Source organism: Camelus bactrianus, unplaced genomic scaffold, assembly GCF_048773025.1.
Source record: "Camelus bactrianus isolate YW-2024 breed Bactrian camel unplaced genomic scaffold, ASM4877302v1 HiC_scaffold_44, whole genome shotgun sequence".
NCBI lineage: Eukaryota > Metazoa > Chordata > Mammalia > Artiodactyla > Camelidae > Camelus > Camelus bactrianus.
Window position 1 is genome coordinate 1,772,415 of NW_027413960.1, and position 8,237 is coordinate 1,780,651.

Below are 8,237 nucleotides of genomic sequence, written 5' to 3' on the forward strand. Positions count from 1 at the left end.
GAGACGTTCGTTCATCTAGCACAAAGGGAACGGGTTGCAGGAGAAACTTTTACTCTGGTTTCTCAGTTTGTTTTCTACTGCCGGTTTGAATTTCCTGCAGTTTTCACTGTAAAACCGACTTGGAGCAAGTACAACCCCATATATATGTATGGAGTGGAGATTGCAACTGAAGAGAAACTTTGTGTTCCCAACAAGCTATGTGAAAGACGGCTTTCACACACACTTATTTCTCAGAACTGAGCATGTGGAGAGATTTCCGTTCATCTAGCACAAAGGGAACGGGTTCCAGGTGAAACTTTTACTCTGGTTTCTCAGTCTGTTTCCTAGTGCCGGTTTGAAGTTCCTGCAGTTTTCACTGTAAAACCGAGTTGGAGCTAGTACCTCCCCATATATATGTATGGAGTGGAGTTTGCAACTGAAAAGAAACTTTGTGTTCCCAACTTGTTAGGTGAAGGACAGCTTTCACACACAATTATCTCTCAGAACTGAGCATGTGGAGAGACGTTCGTTCATCTAGCACAAAGGGAACGGCTTGCAGGAGAAACTATTACTCTGGTTCTTAGACTGTTTCCTATTGCCGGTATGAAGTTCCTGCAGTTTTCACTGTAAAACCGAGTTGGAGCTAGTATCTCCCCATATATTTTTATGGAGTTGAGTTTGCAATTGAAAAGAATCTTTGTGTTCCCAACAAGCTAGGTGAAAGACGGCTTTCACACACACTTATCTCTCAGAACTGAGCATGTGGAGAGACGTTCGTTCATCTAGCATAAAGGGAACGGCTTGCAGTAGAAACTTTTACTCTGGTTTCTTAGTCTGTTTCCTATTGCCGGTTTGAAGTTCCTGTAGTTTTCACTGTAAAACCGAGTTGGAGCTAGTATATCCCCATATATTTTTATGGAGTTTAGTTTGCAACTGAAAAGAAACTTTGTGTTCCCAACAAGATAGGTGAAGGACGGCTTTAACACACACTTATCTCTCAGAACTGAGCATGTGGAGAGACGCTCGTTCATCTAGCACAAAAGGAAGGGTTTGCAGGAGAAAATTTTACTCTGGTTTCTCAGTCTGTTTCCTAGTGCCGGTTTGAAATTCCTGCAGTTTTCACTGTAAAACCGATTTGGAGCTAGTACCTCCCCATATATATGTATGTATTGGAGTTTGCAACTGAAGAGAAACTTTGTGTTCCCAACAAGCTAGGTGAAGGACGGCTTTAACACACAATTATCTCTCAGAAATGAGCATGTGGAGAGACTTTCGTTCACCTAGCACAAAGGGAACGGGTTGCAGTAGAAACTTTTACTCTGGTTTCTCAGTCTGTTTCCTAGTGCCGGTTTGAAGTTCCTGCAGTTTTCACTGTAAAACCGAGTTGGAGCTAGTACCTCCCCATATATATGTATATAGTGGAGTTTGCAACTGAAGAGAAACTTTGTGTTCCCAACAAGCTAGGTGAAGAACGGCTTTCACACACACTTATCCCTCAGAACTTAGCATGTGGAGAGAGGTTCGTTCATCTAGCCCAAAGGGAACGGGTTGCAGGAGAAACTTTTACTCTGGTTTCTCAGTCTGTTTCCTAGTGCCGGTTTGAAGTTCCTGCAGTTTTCACTGTAAAACCGAGTTGGAGCTATTACCTCCCCATATATATGTATGGAGTGGAGTTTGCAACTGAAGAGAAAATTTGTGTTCCCAACAAGCTAGGTGAAGGACGGCTTTCACACACACTTATCTCTCAGAAGTGAGAATGTGGAGAGACGTTCGTTCATCTAGCACAAAGGGAACGGGTTGCAGGAGAAACTTTTACTCTGGCTTCTCAGTCTGTTTCCTAGCGCGTGTTTGAAGTTCCTGCAGTTTTCACGGTAAAACCGAGTTGGAGCTAGTACCTCCCCATATATATGTATGGAGTGTAGTTTGCAACTGAAGAGAATCTTTGTGTTCCCAACAAGATAGGTGAAGGACGGCTTTCACACACACTTATCTCTCAGAAGTGAGCATGTGGAGAGACGTTCGTTCATCTAGCACAAAGGGAACGGGTTGCAGGAGGAACTTTTACTCTGGTTTCTCAGTCTGTTTCCTAGTGCCGGTTTGAAGTTCCTGCAGATTTCACTGTAAAACCGAGTTGGAGCTAGTACCCCCCCATATATTTGTATGGAGTGGAGTTTGCAACTGAAGAGAAACTCTGTGTTCCCAACAATCTAGGTGAAGGACGGCTTTCACACACATATATCTCAGAACTGAGCATGTGGAGAGACGTCCGTTCATCTAGCACAAAGGGAACGGGTTGCAGGAGAAACTATTACTCTGGTTTCTCAGTCTGTTCCCTAGTGCCGGTTTGAAGTTCCTGCAGTATTCACTGTAAAACCGAGTTGGAGCTAGTACCTCCCCATATATATGTATGGAGTGGAGTTGGAAACTGAAGAGAAACTTTGTGTTCCCAACAAGCTAGGTGAAGGACGGCTTTCTCACACAATTATCTCTCAGAAGTGAGCATGTGGATAGAGGTTCGTTCATCTAGCACAAAGGGAACGGGTTGCAGGAGAAACTTTTGCTCTGGTTTCTAAGTCTGTTTCCTAGTGCCGGTTTGAAGTTCCTGCAGTTTTCACTGTAAAACCGAGTTGGAGCTAGTACCTCCCCATATATTTGTATGGAGTGGAGTTTGCAACTGAAGAGAAACTCTGTGTTCCCAACAATCTAGGTGAAGAACGGCTTTCACACACACTTATCTCTCAGAAGTGAGCATGTGGAGAGAGGTTCGTTCATCTCGCACAAAGGGAACGGGTTGCAGGGGAAACTTTTACTCTGGTTTCTCAGTCTGTTTCCTAGAGCCGGTTTGAAGTTCCTGCAGTTTTCACTGTAAAACCGAGTTGGAGCTAGTACATCCCCATATATTTGTATGGAGTGGAGTTTGCAACTGAAGAGAATCTCTGTGTTCCCAACAATTAGGTGAAGGACGGCTTTCACACACATATCTCTCAGAACTGAGCATGTGGAGGGACGTCCGTTCATCTAGCACAAAGGGAACGGGTTGCAGGAGAAACTTTTACTCTGGTTTCTCAGTCTGTTCCCTAGTGCCGGTTTGAAGTTCCTGCAGTTTTCACTGTAAAACCGGGTTGGAGCTAGTACCTCCCCATATAATTGTATGGAGTGGAGTTTGCAACTGAAGAGAAACTCTGTGTTCCCAACAATCTAGGTGAAGGACGGCTTTCACACACATATCTCTCAGAACTGAGCATGTGGAGAGACGTCCGTTCATCTAGCACAAAGGGAACGGGTTGCAGGAGAAACTTTTACTCTGGTTTCTCAGTCTGTTCCCTAGTGCCGGTTTGAAGTTCCTGCAGTTTTCACTGTAAAACCGAATTGGAGCTAGTACCTCCCCATATATATGTATGGAGTGTAGTTTGCAACTGAAGAGAAACTCTGTGTTCCCAACAATCTAGGTGAAGGACGGCTTTCAGACACATATCTCTCAGAACTGAGCATGTGGAGAGACGTCCGTTCATCTAGCACAAAGGGAACGGGTTGCAGGAGAAATTTTACTCTGGTTTCTCAGTCTGTTCCCTAGTGCCGGTTTGAAGTTCCTGCAGTTTTCACTGTAAAACCGAGTTGGAGCTAGTACCTCCCCATATATATGTATGGAGTGGAGTTTGCAACTGAAGAGAAACTTTGTGTTCCCAACAAGCTAGGTGAAGGACGGCTTTCACACACACTTATCTCTCAGAACTGAGCATGTGGAGAGACGTTCTTTCGTCTAGCACAAAATGAAAGGGTTGCAGGGGAAACTTTTACTGTGGATTCTCAGTCTGTTTCCTACTACGTGTTTGAAGTTCTTGCAGTTTTCACTGTAAAACCGAGTTGGAGCTAGTACCTCCCCATATATATGTATGGAGTAGAGTTTGCAACTGAAGAGAAACTTTGTGTTCCCAACAAGCTAGGTGAAGGACGGCTTTCACACACACTTATCTCTCAGAACTGAGCATGTGGAGAGACGTTCGTTCATCTAGCACAAAGGGAACGGGTTGCAGGAGAAACTTTTACATGGTTTCTCAGTCTGTTTCCTAGTGCCGGTTAGAATTTCCTGCAGTTTTCACTGTAAAACCGAGTTGGAGCTAGTACCTACCCATATATATATATGGAGTGGAGTTTGCAACTGAAGAAAAACTTTGTGTTCCCAACAAGCTAGTTGAAGGATGGCTTTCACACACACTTATCTCTCAGAACTGAGCATGTGGAGAGACGATCGTTCATCTAGCACAAAGGAAGGGGTTGCAGGAGAAACTTTTACTCTGGTTTCACAGTCTGTTCCCTAGTGCCGGTTTGAAGTTCCTGCAGTTTTCACTGTAAAACCGAGTTGGAGCTAGTACCTCCCCATATATATGTATGGAGTGGAGTTTGCAACTGAAGAGAAACTTTGTGTTCCCAACAAGCTAGGTGAAGGACGGCTTTCACACACACTTATCTCTCAGAACTGAGCATGTGGAGAGACTTTCGTTCATCTAGCACAAAGGGAACGGGTTGCAGGAGAAACTTTTTCTCTGGTTTCTCAGTCTGTTTCCTAGTGCCGGTTTGAAGTTCCTGCAGTTTTCAGTGTAAAACCGAGTTGGAGCTAGTACCTCCCCATATATATGTATGGAGTGGAATTTGCAACTGAAGAGAAACTTTGTGTTCCCAACAAGCTAGGTGAAGGACGGCTTTCACACACACTTATCTCTCAGAAATGAGCATGTGGAGACAGGTTCGTTCATCTAGCACTAAAGGAACGGGTTGCAGGAGAAACTTTTACTCTGGTTTCTCAGTCTGTTTCCTAGTGCCGGTTTGAAGTTCCTGCAGTTTTCACTGTAAAACCGAGTTGGAGCTAGTACCTCCCCATATATATGTATGGAGTGAAGTTTGCAACTGAAGAGAAACTCTGTGTTCCCAACAAGCTAGGTGAAGGACGGCTTTCACACACGTATATATCTCTGAACTGAGCATGTGGAGAGACGTTCGTTCATTTAACACAAATGGAACGGGTTGCAGGGGAAACTTTTACTGTGGTTTCTCAGTCTGTTCCCTAGTGCCGGTTTGAAGTTCCTGCAGTTTTCACTGTAAAACCGAGTTGGAGCTAGTACCTCCCCATATATATGTATGGAGTGGAGTTTGCAACTGAAGAGAAACTTTGTGTTCCCAAAAAGCTAGGTGAAGGACGGCTTTCACACACACATATCTCTCAGAAATGAGCATGTGGAGACAGGTTCGTTCATCTAACACAAAAGGAACGGGTTGCAGGGGAAACTTTTACTCTGGGTTCTCAGTCTGTTTCCTAGTGCCGGTTTGAAGTTCCTGAAGTTTTCACTGTAAAACCGAGTTGGAGCTAGTACCTCCCCATATATATTTATGGAGTGGAATTTGCAACTGAAGAGAAACTTTGTGTTCCCAACACGCTAGGTGAAGGACGGCTTTCACAAACAATTATCTCTCAGAACTGAGCATGTGGAGAGAGGTTCGTTCATCTAGCATAATAGGAACGGGTTGCAAGAGAAACTTTTACTCTGGTTTCTCAGTCTGTTTCCTAGTGCCGGTTTGAAGTTCCTGCAGTTTTCACTGTAAAACCGAGTTGGAGCTAGTACCTCCCCATATATATGTATGGATTGGAGTTTGCAACTGAAGAGAAACTTTGTGTTCCCAACAAGCTAGGTGAAGGACGGCTTTCACACACACATATCTCTCAGAACTGAGCATGTGGAGAGAGGTTCGTTCATCTAGCACAAAAGGAACGGGTTGCAGGAGAAACTTTTACTCTGGTTTCTCAGTCTGTTTCCTAGTGCCGGTTTGATGTTCCTGCAGTTTTCACTGTAAAACCGAGTTGGAGCTAGTACCTCCCCATATATATGTATGGAGTGGAGTTTGCAACTGAAGAGAAACTCTGTGTTCCCAACAAGCTAGGTGAAGGACGGCTTTCACACACATATATCTCTCAGAACTGAGCATGTGGAGAGAGGTTCGTTCATCTAGCACAAAATGAACGGATTGCAGGAGAAACTTTTACTCTGGTTTCTCAGTCTGTTTCCTAGTGCCGGTTTGAAGTTCCTGCAGTTTTCACTGTAAAACCGAGTTGGAGCTAGTACCTCCCATATATATGTATGGAGTGGAGTTTGCAACTGAAGAGAAACTTTGTGTTCCCAACAAGCTAGGTGAAGGACGGCTTTCACACACACATATCTCTCAGAACTGAGCTTGTGGAGAGAGGTTCGTTCATCTAGCACAAAGGGAACGGGTTGCATGGGAAACTTTTACTCTGGTTTCTCAGTCTGTTTCCTAGTGCCGGATTAAAGTTCCTGCAGTTTACACTGTAAAACCGAGTTGGAGCTAGTACTTCCCCATATATATGTATGGAGTGGTGTTTGCAACTGAAGAGAAACTTTGTGTTCCCAACAAGCTAGGTGAAGGACGGCTTTCACACACATATATATCTCTGAACTGAGCATGTGGAGAGACGTTCGTTCATCTAGCACAAACGGAACGGTTTGCAGGGTAACTTTTACTCTGGTTTCTCAGTCTGTTCCCTAGTGCCGGTTTGAAATTCCTGCAGTTTTCACTGTAAAACCGAGTTGGAGGTAGTGCCTCCCCATATATATTTATGGAGTGGAATTTGCAACTGAAGAGAAACTTTGTGTTCCCAACAATCTAGGTGAAGGACGGCTTTCACAAACAATTATATCTCAGAACTGAGCATGTGGAGAGACGTTCGTTCATCTAGCATAAAAGGAACGGGTTGCAGGAGAAACTTTTACTCTGGGTTCTCAGTCTGTTTCCTAGTGCCGGTTTGAAGTTCCTGCAGTTTTCTCTGTAAAACCGAGTTGGAGCTAGTACCTCCCCATACATATGTATGGAGTGGAGTTTGCAACTGAAGAGATACTCTGTGTTCCCAACAAGCTAGGTGAAGGACGGCTTTCACACACATATATATCTCTGAACTGAGCATTTGGAGAGACGTTCGTTCATCTAGCACAAAGGGAACGGGTTGCAGGGGAAACTTTTACTCTGGTTTCTCAGTCTGTTCCCTAGTGCCGGTTTGAAGTTCCTGCAGTTTTCACTGTAAAACCGAGTTGGAGCTAGTACCTCCCCATATATATGTATGCAGTGGAGTTTGCAACTGAAGAGAAACTTTGTGTTCCCAACAAGCTAGGTGAAGGACGGCTTTCACACACCCTTACCTCTCAGAAATGAGCATGTTGAGAGAGGTTCGTTCATCTAGCAAAAAAGGAACGGGTTGCAGGAGAAACTTTTCTCTGGTTTCTCAGTCTGTTTCCTAGTGCCGGTTTGAAGTTCCTGCAGTTTTCACTGTAAAACCGAGTTGGAGCTAGTACCTCCCCATTTATATGTATGGAGTGGAGTTTGCAACTGAAGAGAAACTTTGTGTTCCCAACAAGCTAGGTGAATGACGGCTTTCACACACACTTTTCTCTCAGAAATGAGCATGTGGAGAGAGGTTCTTTCATCTAGCAAAAATGAACGGGTTGCAGGAGAAACTTTTCTCGGGTTTCTCAGTCTGTTTCCTAGTGCCGGTTTGAAGTTCCTGCAGTTTTCACTGTAAAACCGAGTTGGAGCTAGTACCTCCCCATATATTTGTATGGAGTGGAGTTTGCAACTGAAGAGAAACTCTGTGTTCCCAACAATTAGGTGAAGGACGGCTTTCACACACATATCTCTCAGAACTGAGCATGTGGAGGGACGTCCGTTCATCTAGCACAAAGGGAACGGGTTGCAGGAAAAACTTTTACTCTGGTTTCTCAGTCTGTTCCCTAGTGCCGGTTTGAAGTTCCTGCAGTTTTCACTGTAAAACCGGGTTGGAGCTAGTACCTCCCCATATATTTGTATGGAGTGGAGTTTTCAACTGAAGAGAAACTCTGTGTTCCCAACAATCTAGGTGAAGGACGGCTTTCACACACATATCTCTCAGAACTGAGCATGTGGAGAGACGTCCGTTCATCTAGCACAAAGGGAACGGGTTGCAGGAGAAACTTTTACTCTGGTTTCTCAGTCTGTTCCCTAGTGCCGGTTTGAAGTTCCTGCAGTTTTCACTGTAAAACCGAGTTGGAGCTAGTACCTCCCCATATATATGTATGGAGTAGAGTTTGCAACTGAAGAGAAACTTTGTGTTCCCAAAAAGCCAGGTGAAGTACGGCTTTCACACACACTTATCTCTCAGAACTGAGCATGTGGAGAGACGTTCGTTCATCTAGCACAAAGGGAACGGGTTGCAGGTG